At 33.3% G+C, this 19,001-nt stretch overlaps 1 non-coding gene across 1 annotated transcript; it reads right to left on the bottom strand.

Moving 5' to 3' along the window:
- Window positions 1-9,898: 9,898 nt before the first annotated feature.
- On the bottom strand, window positions 9,899-10,003 carry LOC128290766 (small nucleolar RNA R71). Its single transcript, XR_008280553.1, has one exon. It is a non-coding gene; the product is annotated as a small nucleolar RNA R71 (small nucleolar RNA).
- Window positions 10,004-19,001: the final 8,998 nt, after the last annotated feature.

Raw genomic sequence — 19,001 nt, 5'->3', positions numbered from 1 at the left:
TCTTATTTTCTGATTGTTGCTAACATATTTTACTCCCCTTTTGGTTAGTGTATGACTCGTAGTAGAGGAAAACATATAGATACAAAAAGAATAATTTGTTATTACAAATGCAAAATCCATTACTTGTTACAAGTAATTTACCATCACGAGACAACCAGTTGTTCGACGAAATTAACAATAATAACCAAGAAGACCTACTACCACCATCACAACTACCTGCAAATATACATATGGCGTGCAACAAAAGAACTTTAAGGGACTATGTGTTACCAAGGCTGGAGATGGTTCAAGAAAGTATAACAAGGTCGACCATCTCAACTAACAATTTTGATATTAAACCAACAATGATCCAGATGATTCAAAATACTTTGCAGTTTAGAGGCACAATGGAAAAGGACCCAAACCAACATCTAAAATGGTTTTTTCAACTTTGTGATACTTTTAAATATAATGGGGTCATCGATGATGCTGTTCGTCCTCGACTGTTCCTCTTCTGCTTAATAGATAATGCTTTTCTTGGTTAGAATCGCAGGCAACAGGATCTATTACGTCATAGGATGAACTCATAAGAAAATTCTTGCAAAAGTTCTTCTTTATTAGCAAAACGGTTCAACTAAGGAGGGATATTGCAAAGTTTAAACAATTAGGAGAAAGTTTTCATGAAGCCTAAGAATGTTTTAAAACATTAATTCAGAAATGCCTACATCATGGGCTACCTGAGTGGTTATGTCTACAAATGTTTTATAACAGGTTGGATGCACATGCACGATTAGGACTAGATGGAGCCACAGAAGGAGCTATAATGAACAAGACATACGAGGATGCATACGAAGTGATAGAAAACATGGCAATGAGCTCTTGCTAGTGGCCAACTGAACGTTATACATATGGCTAGAAACCATCTATGGTAAAAGTTGTCCAAAAAGATGATAGATACCCACAGACAGTGGTCAAACTCAACCATATAAAGTCCTCGTCTGGTGTATCATCTATATATGAATGAGACAAACCACTCTTTCATTATATTAATAACCCAACCGATGATGTGAACTATATTGCGAATAGAGGTGGAAATCCCTATCCAAATACTTATAATCCTGAAAAGAGAGATCACCCGAACTTGAGATGGGGTAGAAAGAAAGGAGGAAGTAATAACTTTAGCCAGGTTAAGAATGCTAATTACCAACCTCCTTATTTGCAGAGGCCTCAAGAAAAGGCCAACCCAAATAACCATACTGTATGTGGTCAATGCTTGGATCCGATTGTAGGAGAAATGTAGTCAATAAGGACAGGCATAGATCTAGTGCAATTTGAGTGCACCAAATTTAAGAAGACATTGTCTAAGCTGGAAAATCAGATGAGGCAATTGATGAGCATGATGGGAGACATTAAGGGACAAATTGGAATTGGTATCCCTTGTAACACTGAAGATAATCCTCAAAGAGAGGGAAAAGAGCATATGAAAGCAATTGCACTTGATCAAGTAAAGTGTTGAGTAGTCCATATAACCTAATTCAAGAGGGAACCAAGAGGAATATAAATGATTTTCATGAAAAGCTTCTAGAAGCTGATGACGAACCAGGATCAAAAGAAGTAGTTGAACTGATAGCTGAGTTAGAGAAAGAACTAATCAAGGAACATATAACCACAAAGGTACCATTCCCTTCACGATTGGAGGAAAAAAAAAGGCGAGATGAAGATGAATTTGTAAGTTTTCTAAACTTATTTAAAGCATTAAATGTTAACTTGCCTCTTATTGATTTAATTGAAAAAGTCCCTAAGTACGCTAAATTCCTAAAAGAAATCATGTCTAGGCATAGGAAAATTAAACTAGGGGAGCAAGTTACCATAAGTGCCTCATGTAGTGCGATTATATATAAACAAGTTCCCCAAAAACTAAAAGAGCCAGGAAGCTTTACAATCCCTATAGAGATTGGGAATATTCACTTTAGTAAAGCCCTATGTGATTTAGAAACTAGCATAAATTTAATGCCCTTATCTATATATGAAAAACTCGGGCTAAGGGACCTCAAAAGCACTCAAATAACACATTAGTTGGCCGAAAAATCTTTAGTACATCCAAAAGGAGTATTGAAAAATGTGTTAGTCAAAGTGTGGAACTTCATCGTTCTAGCAGATTTTGTAATATTAGACTTTGAAGAAGACTGTGAGATACCTATCTTGTTAGGAAAACCATTCTTAGCAACACTGAAATCCACAATTAATCTAGAAAAGAATGAATTAGCAATGAAGATTAACAGTGAAACTAAAACGTGTGGTCACCAACAAGATGAGGTAGAAAGGAAAGGCTTAGGGAGGCCATGTTATGAAATACTTGTAAATATCTATAATAACTTTAAACAAGCGAAGATGTTTCCTGCGATTATTGCAGGGTGGAAGCTTATGTATAAAAAGCGGGAAAAGTGGAAGAAAATGGAGTGGCATGACAAATACTGAAAAATACAAATAGAAACAATTCAGGTAAAACATCCCTGTGCACATTACTTGAACTGATGGATGAATCTGGTAGTAAAACTTGATAGTTCTAATTAAACTTTAATTTTATGTATATTATTGTATATTTAGCTAACTACTTAGCTTAAACTTTAATTTTAATTAACATTGCGCTTTGTAGGAATTGAGACATTTTGGGAGTAGAAATATGGCTCAAAACAGAGTCGATGCCGAAACATAGAACCCTCGTATCACAACACCGCGTCCAGAATCGATCAATTCATCTCGATCTCATGACACAACAACTTTGTATCATGACACAGAAGATAGTTTACTAAGGATTCCAAAATTTCATAGTGTGTTGCAACATCAAACCCCGATGTCGCAACAACGGTAAATTGCCAAGGGTGTTGCGACATAGAACCCCACTATGTTATGACTTTGCTACAATTTTTTACAAGGTTAACCCGACTCGATCGCTTAACTCGGTGGCATAAACCATGTTTTAACACTAATATAGCCTTTATTTTAACCCTAAAACATATTATCAACCTCCTCTAAACTCTAAACCACTCCTTAACCTTTTAAAAAAATCTTAAATTTTCAACAGACCCTAAAACCCTTTTTACTTTTCCTTACTATTCTTTTAAAAAATCTCTCCTAATATTATTTGATGCAGAAGCAAATGGGAAATATTCAAAGGAACTACAACAACCGAACATTACAAGGAATCAAAAAATAAGTTATATAAAGTTAAGTGTTCCTAACTCATCTTTTTATTATTCCAATGAAAATTTTGCTTGTTAGTTTATTAGTATTAGCCTACTACACCATTAAATATGCCTCCAAGGAAAGTTAGGAGAACTAATGAACTGGAACCATCAACGGTTCCAAACCTTTCTAATTTCCCTAATAAAAATGTTGAGAAATATTTTCTAGAACTTTAGGGAAAAACATTTATTCAAAAGAGTGGATTTGGACCATCAATGGTTCTCTGTCAGGGGATTTGGCCTTTGGTTCAATACCATAGATGGGAATGCTTCTGTGTAATCCCAAAAGACTTCGCTATGATCCTTGTAGTTCAAGAAATTCACGCATCTTTGTGGGACCAAGAGTCTAAAAGGGCTAAAGGCTTCACTTAGGAAACAGTACTGGTGCGAGGGAAGGAAGTACAAATACCCCTCGAATTAGTTGCGAATTTTATAACGCTCCATTTTATGAGAAAGAATTTGTAGAAGAAACTGATTTAGATTACTTTAGAGACATAAATGTGGATAATGTTATAAACTATCTAATAGAAGGAAGGGGCGAATGGAAGTGTCACCCAAGTACTGATATCACAACTTTGTTTAATCAAGCAATATTATTTCCTGTAGCAAAAATATGGACTCAATTTCTATGCACTCGAATTACTCTTGCGTTGAATGTTTCTAATGTCAATACTTTTCGAGCTATTTTGCTTTATGCTATTTTTTAGAAGAAACAAATATACATTGGAACACGGATATACCAAAATATGAAATTTTACATTAGTGGCTAGAAAGTAGTAATATTCTTTCCCCACTTAGTGACAGCCTTATGCAAAAGAGCAGGCATTCCGATGGTGTCCACTGAGTAATCCATGAAGGCATCCCGAAGCATAATTAGAGACACACTATATACATAGTACATAGAGCTTCGGATAAAACAAATAAAGGAGTGGAATAAACGCCAACAAGAGAATATGGCTACTCTAGCCTCATTTCAAAAGAAAGTAAAATCGACAACCCGACAAGAAATTAGCGAGAGCAGCCATCCAAAGATGGATTGGATGATACACTGGATGCAAGAATCAGACCCATTTTTTAAATAATTTGCACAGAAAAACAACATTAGAATGCCTAATTATACGTCAGATATGTTTGGGCCAATGCATCCTGACTATGAAGAATATGAGCACGAAATTGAAAAACAAGAAGAAAGTGAAGATGAGGAAGGAGAGGAAGATGAGGAGGATGAGGAGATCAACTTTGAGGATGATGATTGAAATTTTGTTTTTAAAGATTTTAACTATTGAGATAATTTGTTTTAACTTTTATTTGTAAAGAAACTTAATTATTTCCCAATGATTCGACGTGGTGAGGCTCGAATACCACTTATTAGAACTGTAAAAACAAGATCTGATATAAAACTTAATTAACCAAAATCTTTCATGTTAAATAATCAAGAACAAAACTAAATGTGGAAGCGTACTTGAATTCATTGATTTCTTCCAAATTAGCACATAAGTAATTCAAAGAATATGTCTCTCTCTTTTTTAAAGATGAAATATTAGAAAAGTTACGTATATATAATTTGGGGACCATAACCCTAATATATATAACTTTTGTACATTAACCCTAATTTCTAAGCAGTCTATCATCAATTAGAAATTAGTTACTAGAGTATCTACACATATTTGATCCATACTTTTTTAATAATTAAAGCACAATAAACCGTAACCAAATTAAATAACTTTTAATTTAGACTAACCTTTATGATAATAAATAATAACATATAATTACTTTTATTATATATATAATTTCCTTATTTTCTAACAAATATACGTGGCCAACTACAATTATTTCTTAATATATACATATTTTGTTATTTTAAAGAAACATATGTTTGTGCTATAGTTTTTTCCGAAAGTTTTAGATTTTTTTATAAATCATTTAATATATGATACATTGTCTTTCTTGTGAACCGCAACCAAAGTTTAATTTCTTTAATGCAATCACAATTAGTTTGCCCTTGTGGCTTAACTAATTATTATCTTACAATTACATGAGGACTAACTAGTTGCAAAGACAAGAAATTGTCTGTTTTGTCTTATTTGTATTAATTATTTTTTTTTAAAAAAAGCTTTATAATTAAGCAACTTAAATACCTATGAAACTGGTTTAATATTTAAGCAGTTGGTTTAAGTCAACTCATGTATATAATAATTAGGATTTAAGTATTTAACATGCGAAAATGTTACAAAGCGAGTTCAAATTAGCAAGTTTCGAGATTCAACGCATTTTGAACTTTAAACCTAATGGGTTGATCTAGTAATTTTTAAAATATAATAATTTATGTTATATATGAAAGAAAAGAAGATATACGTATAAATAACGTGAAAATAATATGGCTTTATAATATAGCAGGTTAAAATTCATATAGAATAAATTATTATCATACGATAGTTAATATAAAATATTTTGAATATGATTATTTAATCTAATTAACATAAATACTAGAATTATTTTAGATGTGATACAACCTCCATTGTTTTCATTGCTACTTATGTGAATATTTCAAAATCTATATAATAAAAAAATTAAATAAAAATAAAATAATTTAAATACGTACAAAAAAAGTATATGAATATGATAAAAGACACGGATTATCAATTCTAAGTGAAATTGTACGAATAATATTGAAATGAAAGAGAATATTCGTGTTTTAGATAATAAAAGGACAACATAAAAAGCAAGTGATTAAAATTTTGGGTTAATATTTTAAATTATAGATTTCATGCCTTTATACAAAACATCCTAATTCTAATGTCTAAAAAATTGAAAGGACATATTCAACTTGGGAGAAGAGATATTAATATTTAATGATATTTTACTAAAATTTGCATAAGACTTTCAAAAAAAATTTTTTGATAGAATCGAATAGTTTTTACTACTAATTTTTAAACTATAATTAGTTAAAACCTTACTGTAATTACATAATTAAATTATATGTGGTTATTATGATATTTATCGTCATTCCAAGTTGAATTTTTGTTATTTATTCATTATTGAATTATATAAACTTACTTATCATTTAAAATAAATAATAAATTAAAAGAAAGAAATCAATGAAAGTGAGGTGATACAAGGAAGCAGCTGCTGCTGTGGGAAATACGCGATATTTTTTCTACTGCTGTTGGACCCTCAATTAGCTGGAAAAAAATTGTTAGGGACTGAGATAAAACTATGAATGGTTGGGTTAAAATAAAATATTTCTTTTGCGAAAAATGCTTAAATCAAATTATTATTTTTTAGAGGGACTATAAATGTTATTGCACCATTGTATCCGACGAAGCCAAGGTTGCTATATGCCTCTTCGGATTCGCTCATGACAACAGTGGAAATGGCACCACCGTGCAACAGCCATGTTTACCCAAATGTCCCCTAAGTGCGATGGGAGGTCCCAACCGCAACTCACCCGTACTAAACTGGAATCTAACTGTATATTATATCAATATATGTGTGTGTGTGTAAACACGTATAATGCCATTAGTTTGAAGTAACTAGCTTCAAGTTTCATAAACTATATTTACCTACACCACACACCAAACGCAATAAATAGACTCGTGTATCTGTATATGTGAGGAAATTACAATAAAAAATCGACGATAACCGTATGTACATGACGAAACGGTGGTCACAGTATTCAGAGGAGAATCGCAGAGTTCCAAGTTGCACTATCGACTTGCCCAACTTGCTATATCTTTCTCACAAAAACATTGGACTCTGCTACCTTTTGTGTTTATCTCAAGCTCATCATCATACCATATTTTAAACACTAAATTTGAATCATATTATATAAAAAGAAAAAGTTCTCTCTCAAGTCTCAATGAAACATGGCGCTAGCGTTGTCCACGGAATCAAGCATGTTGTAGTACTTCAGTCATCTTTTATTTGTTTTTTATTTCTCTCTTGAAACTTCCATTTCTTAAACTCGTGCCCACTCCCTTGCTTTATATTTTCTTCATCTGAAGGTTTTCAAGCCTTGCAAGAAACAGCTAAGCAATCCCTTTCGATGAATGGAACTCTGTGCTGTTTTCAACAATCCACCAATATTGAATTGCAAGATATTAACAGTTAAGTATTGCAGAAAATCCATTAATGCTTTTTGTGACATCCCCACCATAACCTTAACGTATGGTTTTCATGGGTTTATAAATTAACGGATGTGAGTTGGAGTTTGAAGAGATTAAGACACTACGAGAGGCAAAGATGCTAAAGGATAAACTGCTAATGCTGATCTTTGCTTTATTAATGCTATCATATATCCGTGTTTTGTGATGACATGGGTATTACTGTTGGGGAAAGATGATTAATGATCAATGCATGGCCCCGCCGAAACAAACAAAATACTAAACGAAAAAGAATGACTACTCAATATATACGTACATATATATATATATATATATATGTGGGGTTTATGATGAAAGTTATGGTTACCGTTGAGGAGACAAAATCTAAACATTGAACTGTCTAGTAGTTAATTAGGTATATTTTTGTATTTAAAGAACTTATTTTTTAGTCCATTTAATATTTATTAATACATTTTCACTATTAAATATTTAGGATTAAATATTAGTAAAATAATTATTTTTAACACATTTTGTGAGTGTGGTGATCTATTAGGCCGACACGGGCCTTAGATAGTACCAATATATTCAATTGACTGTGTAGGATGATAGATTAAGGCCCAACCTATGAGTAAAGGCCGAATGGTGCACAAGCTTTCCGAGCTATCAAAGCATGAAATGAATCATACAAGGCATTAATTTATTGTCATGTCACAACATGCAGGGCCTATGGCGTGACATATGTCGACGTGATGCCAAAGTATACCAAGACTATTTTTGTTTGTACAATCAACTTTATACAATGACCTAGGACATGCCGAAGACCTAATTTGGGTTTCCAACACTCCTATAAATAAGACCTTAGGGGTTTGATGTAACTAAGCCATCTTAGACGCAATCAAAAACCTTAGAAGTTTAGGAGTAGGATTAGATTTAGTTTTCTTTCGGCTTTTCTAAACTCTGTTTTTCCTCTTGGAATCAGTTTCAATCCAAGAGTTCTTATATATTATTAAAGTATCTTAGTTTATTTCTTCTTTTCAAACAATGATTATTGATTATTCCTATCGAGAGATTTGTTACTCCGTACTCTACTCGACATCAATCCAGGATTATTCTAATATCTTTTCTCTTTCGATTTATTAGTGTTGATTGCATGCTTATTTCAATTGAGATTAAGATTATGAATAATAAGAGTGGCTAAATCCCTTACGGGAGATTAATAAGTGGATGGGGACGTGACTAACGGAGGATTTAGGATTTTCCAAGAGGATTAGTTGGTATAGATACGCGTTCTTAAACCTTAGGCTTGACAACCCTAGGAATTGATCATAGAAGAAACGAGATCGAAAGATAAGTCAAACAGAGTAAATCATAGTTTATCTTGGTTGACAAAGTAAGGTCGAGAGATAAGCAAATATCAACCAATCAATTAATTAGTTTAAGACCAAGAGGTAATAACTAGTTAATTGATAGCTAGTCCACGCTAGAACCCTAATCCAAAGTTAATTACAAATCCCGAAACGAATGAATCCTCCTGATTGGTTTTATTGATTTCATTGTTTGTTTATTTTTCTTGTTTATTTATTTTCGTTGTTTAATTTCTCTCATTAATCTATTTTATGGTTTCTTGCAATATAAGAATTAATTATTACTCTTTAGACTTATTATTTTAAAAAGATTTTTATAGATTTTTTCTATCCTCCCTTGGTTACGATCCTCAAAATACTTCCCGCGTTCCATTGTACACATATACTATATTACAATTTGACCCGTATACTTGTGGACACCGCCGTTCTAATTTTATATATATTTGGTGTGATATTTTACTATAAATGATAACGTGTTTCTAAGCGGTCAAGTTGTTAATGCCGTTGCAGGGGATGTTTCGGTATTAAATCTAGAAAATAGTTTTACAATTAATAAGATAAGTAGGAACATTAAAACATATAGATACAATATTTAATATTTAATATTTATTTTTATTTTTATTCATTTAATTTCTTTTTAATTTTTTAGTTTGTTTATGACCCTAAGCCTTAGCACCCCAATCAAACCATACCCAAATTCGTAGAAAAATACTCAGGTGCAATCATCAATTGATGAACACCGATCCACCCGCAATAATAAATTTACCACGAAAAAATCCTTTATTCAACGACCCATGAGAATAGCAAGTAAATATCTGGGAAAAAGTCCTAATGGAGAAAAGGACGTTGCGCGAGTACGCCCTACTTACATTAGATGTGGTGCGCGGTAAAATCGAAAGGCTAAAAATCAATGCCAATAATTTTGAAATAAAAATGGCCATAACTTAGATGATCCAAAATACGCTGCAATTTAAGGGAAATATGATGGAAGACCCTAATTGGCACTTGACGTAGTTTCTTCAATTCTGCAACACCTTTAAGTACAACAGGGTATCCAATGAAGCTGTGCATCTTTGGTTAATCCCGTTCACTTTATATGACAATGCAACTGATTGGTTAGAATTGTTAGAACCAGGCTCCATTACAATGTAGAAGGATCTAGCACAAAATTTTCTCTATAAATTTTTCCCGATAAGAAGAACCATTCAGCTCACGCAAGAAATCGTCAAATTTAAACAATATAAAGGTGAATCAATATACGAGGCGTAGGAATGATTTAAGAAATGCTAAAGAAGTGCCCACACCATGGACTGCAGCATGGTTCCAGATCCAAATATTTTACAATAGCGTTGACAACCACATCAGATCTAGCCTAGGCAAAGCGGCTGGAGGATCTTTCATGTTCTATACGTATAAACGAGTCTACAAAGTAATAGACAACATGGACATGAATTCGTATTTGTGGCCCAATGAGAGATTTATGTACAAATAAAAGCCACCAATGGTAAAAGCTTTGAACAAAAATAATGGCGATGATTAATTCCAACGAATCCTAAAAAAGCTTAACCGTTTGGAGATGCCTATCAAGCCAACGAGAATGGAGCTATGTATTGAGAACCAGCTAAAGAAGGGAAGCTAGATAGTTAATAAGGGTCGAGATCCCTATTCAAATACCACAACCCTAATTGGAGGGAACATTCGAACTTAAAATGGGTAGGAAACCATGGTGGGGAAAATCAAGCATAATCCCTGTAACACCTCGAAATTTAAGGGGTTAACATAATTAGGTGTGTAATACCCCTAACCCGTGTATGTCGCTAGAACAGGGTTACAGAGTATTACCAAAACTTTCAGAACATTTTCAGATAATTTACAAAAATTACTATTCACTTTCCGAAATTATTCGTAATGTCCTTTAAATTGACCCTCAAGGCCAATATGAACTTTAGAATTGAATTGGGACTTAATCGGGAACTCTAAAAATTCTTCGTGAAATTTCAGGCTTACACGCCCGTGTGGTCCAAGGGACACGCCCGTGTGACCCTAGGACACATCCGTGCTGTAGGCCGTGTTCAACCCCGTGCAACTCTCTGGCTTGTGCACACGGCCATGCCACATGCCTGTGTGCTAGGCAGTATGGTTAATTAAATTCTTATAAAATTAGGTGTAGGTTTCACACGGCCAAGACACATGCCCGTGTTCCGGGCTATGTAGCACACATGGCTGAGACACACACTCGTGTCTCTACCTGTGTGCTCAATTCTAATCATTCTATTTTCTTGAATTTAAGGTGCAGTAGACACACGACCTAACCACAAGCCTATGTACCAGGCCATGTGTTACACACGGTTTAGACACACGCCCGTGTGTCTACCTGTGTGGATAAAATAAAGCCATTCCTAGCTTCATTTCTCACCTAAAATCATGCCAAATTCCTGCACTAAACTTACATCCAAATACCAACCGGCCCAAGCATTAAATTCAAGCAATTTATAACATCTAACATGATATATTGTTACATGCATTCATGCTTAAATCTTACCTTTCTCAATCAATCCATAAAGTAAACTTAAATACATACATATACATGTACCAAAACATAATCATCACTAGCCATTCCAATGGCTAGATTACAACAATCATTTATATTCACATGCCAATATGACCAATATAACCTATACATTCCATTGTAACTATAATTGCTTTACCATATTGTACCGACATGGGCCGATGGATAGTGTGAGTGATCTCCGCCAAGCTTCTAATCCAACGAGCTTCTGATTTACTCTAAAACAGGGAAATAAAACTAAGTAAGCATAAAATGCTTAGTAAGTTCTTATAACATGGTACTTAACTTACCATTTTGAGGTAACTATGTAAGGCATATTCAATCAATTTGACCTCCTACACACATCCTCATTGCCCTTGTTAGTCATATATTCCATAATAACATCAAAACATATATGGGCTCAACAACAATCAAGTTTCCATGCACATATGCTTTCCATAACATGTAGTCATTTAACATGTATAAATCATCTCTTTATATTACAAGTATAATTTCATAATAGTTCATCTCGAGTTCAGATTATTTCATGTCGGAACTTTACTCATATCATTCGAAATATCAATGTCACACAAGTAGTACACTCAAGGTGTACAAATCTATAATTAAGGATGAACATATTCATCAAATAAATTCCATGTACAAATATCATCATCTCATACTTTCATATACCACTTGTCATGTATCATCATTTGCTTGTATTTCAGATAGATATGTGTAATAAGTCATTTTATTATTCATATCTTCTCATGTCTGGATTGTCACTCATTGAATTTATTTGAAATATTGATGGATACACAGGTAGTACACTCAAGGTGTACAAATCATGATCTGTCAATTCATATTCAATGGTACCCATAAGGTACTATTTCAGAGTGTACACTCTCGAGCCACACATGTATACAATAGGATTACTAGTGCAAACTAAATCCTTTTTATGACATATGCTCTAAGGAGCTTGATCTGGATTACTCGTCTGGGCTAAATCCAATCCATAACATATGCTCGAAAGGACTTATATCAGGATTACTCATTCGGGCTAAATCCTTTCTGTAATGAGGTCAATAGGATTACTCGTCCGAGCTAAATCCCGTCAGCAACAAATGCAGGACCTCATTCATTTTGGGAAATCACATATCCATCAATTTTCCATTTATTCAAATAGGATTTAACCTTTTTGAGGCATTATCGGGCATGTGATTATTTCATACATCTATAACATTCGTATAATTCAAATGAACACATTCCACATTCATTTCAAGCATAAAAGTAACATTTTTATCATTTATCATTTTTCGGGCATTATCGTTGATCGGGCTTTGTCATATATGTTTTCAATGTCATATATATATATATATATGATATTTATACAATTTAAAAACACAACATTTAATTCAAGCATATAAATGTACACAATTTAGTTACACGAACTTACCTCGACAATGTTCGTGTACGTAAAATCTACTAATCCGACATTTTCCTCTTTCCTTATCCTAGCTCCGAATTTGGTCTATCCAGATCAATACAAGTAAATTTTGCATCAATTTATCACATTTCATATTCAAGTAGACTCAATTTACATCCAAGAAAAAATTACCATTTTGTCCTAACTTTTCCATAAATTCCCATTTAGTCCCTAGGCTCGGAAAATAAAATTTATGCAATTTACTCCCTATTCCAAGCCTAACCGAAATTTCAATATAGAATTTACAGCACATATTTTCTATAAATTTCAAAATTTTTCATCAATTTTCACAACTTTACATTTTAGTCCCTAAATCATGTTTTCATCAAAAATCACTTTGTAAAAGTTGTTTATCTATCAACAACCTTTCATTTTTTACCATAAATTTCTAATTTTCAGCATATACATCCATGACCTAATTTTCATACTTTGATAACTCTTCAAATTGATCCCTTTAATAGATAGATTAAGCTATCCCAATTTCAAAAATATCAAAATTACTAAAAACGGGACAAGAAAACTTACCCAATTTGGCCAAGAAAGTTTCTTCTCTCGCTCCTAGGGCTTACATGGAATATTTTGGGGATGAGGATGATATAAATGATTTTTATTTCTATTTAATTAATTTATCATCTTTAATAATTTTGATTTCCAATTTAGTCCTTAGCCTTTTTCTAATTTTCCATGGATGAATCATCCAAAAATATCCACTAACTTTTTATTAATGGTATAATTACCATATAAGGACCTCAAGTTTTGAATTCCGTAGCTATTTAATCCTTCTAGCTACTAGAATTCAACTTTTGCATTTTATGCGATTTGGTCCTTTCCCTAATTAAACACATAATCAGTAAAATTTTCTTATCAAAATTTTCACATGACATTTCTAATATATTACGGACCATGTAATAAAATAAAAATAAATTTTATTTTCAAATCGAATTTGTGGTCCCTAAACCACTGTTCCGATTTCACTGAAAAATGGGCTGTTACAAGGTGTTATTGTATTAATCTAAAATGAAACTTGATTAAGAGGTCTAATTTAAAAAATAGTGTGTTTTAATTGAGTTAAGACTTAATTGGAAAGAATGGTAAAAGTGAATTAAAATATTAATAGTGAGTTTTGACTATGAGTATTAATTATTGTATATAAACTAAAATTGGAGAGTATTGAAAACTATAGGTTAAATAAGTTAAAGAAAAATTAGGCAAATATGTATGGTAATAAAAAAATGTAAGTTGAAGCAGAAATGAATATATATTATCAACTAAAATAAATAAGAAATAAGCCTTAGGCTTGATGATTAAGTAACTTGTACATTCCTTAGAAGTCTTAGGTTCAAATCTCACTCCTTTCATTTATTTTCCTTTTATTTCAAAAAGTCAGCAAGCCTCCAACAAGAAGCAATAGGTATAATTAAGTGCTAAAGCTTAACAAGAAATGGGCTTAGGCCGAGTGGTAAGACGTTGGCACTCCCAAGCACTTAGGTCTGTATCAATCTCCCTTGTCACTTTCCTTTTAAATTTAGCAAACTTTAGCAAAATTACAGTAACTCCCTCAACTTTGGAAAAATTATAGTGACACCCCAAAGGTTTATAAAGCTTAGAAATTCACCAAATTCAATCCCAACTAGAATCCAACTCTTATCCTTCTTCAAAATTCAAATAGAATTAAAATTCCATCACATTTTTATCTTCTTATCCTAATTTGAATTTCAAATTACTCTCTTTCAAATCCTAATAGAAATTATCCTTATTCTTTCTATTTATTCTCTATTTTTCCTTCAAACCCTCTTTTGCAAAATTCTTTCAAAGCTTTTGCTAGAAATTTCATTCTTAAATCTTAACTTTGCAATCAATTCCAAATTTAATCAGTTTTCATCAATCGTTGAATTTCGTACCATCAATCTCTAAATTTCTATTAAGATCAGTATGCTTTTTTTTTTTATTTCCCAATAGCTAGATCTCATCAATTTTGAAAAATCATTATTTTTTTATATCTTTAATTTGTTATGGATGTTTTACGATTTGTCAAAAAACCCCCAAAATCTTAAAATCTGTAATTGATTCGTGCATTTTGTCAATAGAAAGACCTGTGTAGGTAATCTGGATCATACTTCGACGTGAGGATCATTGGATGAGACCCTTGAAGTCATGTGTGTTATTTTACAAAAAATCGAGTCAAAAATTCAAAAACTGCCTAGTCGCACATGACCTAGTCACACAACTGTGTAGCCCCTACACCTCACCTATTCAAATCACACATGGCTTGGGGCTTCGTACACAATCCGGTCACATGGCCGTGTGGCCCCTAAAACTAAAAAATTATAGTTTTGTCTAAACTTTTATTAGTTTATTCAAATCAGTCCTTGATTAGGTTTTCAATGGCATTTAGAGAACTAGAAATTTACAATTAGGTCTTAGATTAGGATAGAACCACAAGATGAATGGATGATTGAATACTCAATTGATTGTTTTTGATTGTGAGTATGCAATTAATTGATTGAAATACCAATGAATTGGTTTATCTACTGTAATTTATTGTTTGAACTATGTACAAAGTAATATGTTATGGATATTCAATTGGTTGATTTGAATACCTAAATTTCTGACACATTGAATGCCTAAATTACTTACGTTTGTAATTGAATTGAGATAAAAAGTATGGGATATAATGATTGAATGCCATGGAATGAATTTGTATTGCATTTGCATGGGTTGGGTCGGTATGAACGGAGGAAGTAACTGACAGTATATTAGTATAAAAAATTTACAGTATATCTGCATTTAATTGTTTTGCTGTATACGCATAGTTACAGTAGATTTCATATGCAACAGCCTCACTATGTATTGATAGTTACAGTAGATCCTAACTGTGATGTTTTTACTGTGCACTCACGGTCCCTCCAATAGCTTTCTACTGGGAGTGGCTGTGTTATTGTAGTTATCGACAACTTTTATCTACAATTACCCGAATCTGAATGTTGTATTAAGTCCACAAATTGGAGTGATGGTGGAGGGAGTTTTAGTGAACTCCCAATTTTGGAGCGCTAGTGGTTAGAGGTAGGACAACCTATTTTTAAACCGAGTTTTGTATGACATATTTGACAATTTATGCATACATGATTGAATTTACTTAATGAAATGATTGAATTGATTTATGTGCATATATTTTTCGTGAACAATATGAATAACTCTGAATTTATTCGATTGATTGTCTATGCTTGAATTTATTATTATTGCTTGACTAAGGTAGCAACATTAATTTACCATATTTCAAGTTGACAGATATTTATAACCGATTTCTATTCTTGATAATGATGTATAATGTGTATTTATTGTCTAAAAATATAATTGTATGACTGGGTTTATTATAAAGGGACCCACATTGAGCTTTCATAGGTCACTTTCCCTAATTTTTGTCTTTCTAAAAAATCTTTCAGGGTAGGGCACAGACACAGACACTCGAAGGGTCTCGACTTTTGTTCCATCTTTATTTCCATTAATGTCATTATTTTTAATTCCTTAGGATGTTAAGTTATTTTTCGTTTTCTTTTATTATTATCCATCGTTTGGGATTTAGTTTTAATTTAGTTGTTAGATGTATCCCATTTAGTATAGGCTATAAATTTAGTTTATTATTTGTTAATATTTGACTAAATCAAATTGTTTAATTAAATCAGCTTATGTTTTATTTTCACTGCTATTCTGTGACAGCCCAAAATTGACCCTAGTCGGGATGTGGTTTCGGGACCACAAAACCGAGGCATAAAAATAATTTAAAATTTATTTTGATGCCTATGATATGTGTTAATTTGTGTGTGACATTTTTGATGTTTCGATTTAGTGTTGTAAATGCGAATTTCACTAGAAAGGACCTAGTAGTGAACTTTGAAAGTATGATGGGGAAATGTGTGATGACTAGTTGCTCATGCATGCAAAAATAAGGGATTTGCATGTCAAATTTCCCCCCCCCCAACATGAAGTGGCCGGCCATGGCAAGAGAGGATGGGCAAAACATGTCATGAAACATGTTTTGTTGGTGCATTAGGGAGAAATAATAAACAAAGGTGTATGGGTAAGAAAAGAATGAAAAAAAAATGTGTGTGAGTGTGGTATTCCCCCCCATTGCCGTGAGTTGTAGAGAAAAAAAAGAAAAATTTTGTTCATCCTTTCTTTGAGCCAAAACTAAGGAAGAAGGAGGATTTTTGCTTCATGCTTGGTTTGGAAGAGATCTAGAAGGAGATTTGGCTAAGTTTGCATCAAGATTAAGCTCAAGAGCTAAGAGGGCCACAATTGGACAAGGGGAAGGAAAAGGTGATCGAATAGCCGAAAAAGCCGTTCGACAACATCCGAGGTAAGTCCTCAAGAAGTGACCTTACTTGAATTATGTGAGATGAAATATGGATGCGTATGATTATTGATTATGTGTGTATGAGTATTTGAATTCTACCGGGCTAAGTCCCAAGGCGAATATGCTTGTGATTATATTTGCGTTTGAGCCTTAGTAACGAAAATGAAATATGTATGTCCAATGATTATTGATGTATGTGTTCATGGGAAATTGAATGATATCCGGGCTAAGCCCCGAAGACAATTATGCTGGAAACTATATCCGGGTTAAGACCAAGGCAATTGTGCTAGTGGCTACATCCGGCTAAGACCGAAGGCATTCGTATGAGACATTCTATCCGGCTAAGACCAAGGCATTTGTGCACATGGTTATATCCGGTTATATTCCGAGGAATCTTGGGCTGGAGGTGAGTGTTGGTTGCTGTAATGAATTCAATTAGTACACTCGAAAAGCCCAAAGGATAAGGTACGTTATATGTGCATTGGAAAGTCGACATGTTTGAGCAACAGTCGCTCAATCGACTAATGAATTTCAGTTATTGAATTGATTGATACTTTGTGAAAGTATATAATGATGAAGTGTGAAGTAAGAATGTGTATTAATGAAATGATGCATTTGGCTATGTGAATGTATTGCTGTAATTAGAGTTGATTATATTCCTTGAGACTTACTAAGCATAAAAATGCTTACCCCGTTGCTTTGGCTCTCTGTTTTATAGATTTCGCTCGATAGCAATCGGATTCGGGATCAATAAAGTCGAAGTCATCCACACTATCCACGCCTCTATTTTGGTATAAATTTTGGTTGAACTTTGAAATGGCATGTATAGGACTACCCCTTGTTGGTTGAATATGTTGTGATGTATATATGTACGGCCATGCGAAAATGGCTCGTAAAAGTGAAGTATCGACTTAGTCTAATTGTGGGTTGTATGTATATATTTGGTGTCATGATGTGGCTATGGCTTGAAATGGGAATGTTGGTCATATGATCAGCCATTGGCATGGTTAAAATGATCATATATGAACCTATGTATGGCAAGACTAGTTGGTTCATGGAGACTACCAAATAGGTAAGACCTACCTTAAAACAGATGCTGCCAGCTGCAGTGACGTGAATGTGAAAAATCACCAAAATTCGTAGGAATGGAATTAAATAGTGAATAAGCTATGTAAATGAACCTTGATGAGTCTATTTTCATATGGAAGAAACGAAATGGTCATAGGAGTTACATGTTAAGAGATATTAAAGCTATTGTGAGACAGGGCCAGAACGGTCTCTGGGTTCCCTGTCGCAACTTTAAAAATTTACTATAAATTATCCAAAAATAATTAGGAGACATACCGTATATGTACAGATTCCATTTTGAGTCTAGTTTCATTATAAACAAACTACACCAGCATTAAAGCCCTGTACAGAGAGATATTCAAGTTATACCGCGCGAAGGTCAGAGCAGTCGATCCCTGTAACATGGGTGACTTTAACTAATAAACTGTACCAATTGGCCCGACCAAAAATTCTAGAAATAAATCCATGGATGGATATATGAGTCTAAATTCAGGGAAAATTTACGAAATCAGTTTCCGAGTTTTGAAACTCGAGATATGATTTTTAAGGCGACAGTGACGCAGTTTTCCAGCCTTACTGGAAATGTCAAATGGATGGGCAAAACAAATGAACTTGGCTTGTTAACCCCTCGTGTCCAACACCGGCGATGGTCTCGGGTTCGGGGTGTTACAATTTTATTGGTATCAAAGCCACGGTTTTGTCGATTCTAGGACTACCGTGATGTGTTTGGGGTCTAGCTATACATGCCATTAAATGATGAATCGATAGTGTGGTAATTTCTGACAATTTGATTTTGTGTTTGTTTATAGCAATGGATCCCGATCCCAACCGAGCGATAGCTGATGATGTGGAGAGTG

This window comes from Gossypium arboreum, chromosome 3 (assembly GCF_025698485.1).
Source record: "Gossypium arboreum isolate Shixiya-1 chromosome 3, ASM2569848v2, whole genome shotgun sequence".
In the NCBI taxonomy this organism is placed as follows: domain Eukaryota; kingdom Viridiplantae; phylum Streptophyta; class Magnoliopsida; order Malvales; family Malvaceae; genus Gossypium; species Gossypium arboreum.
Note: the sequence above shows the minus strand (reverse complement) of the source record. Positions and strands in the feature narration are given on the sequence as shown.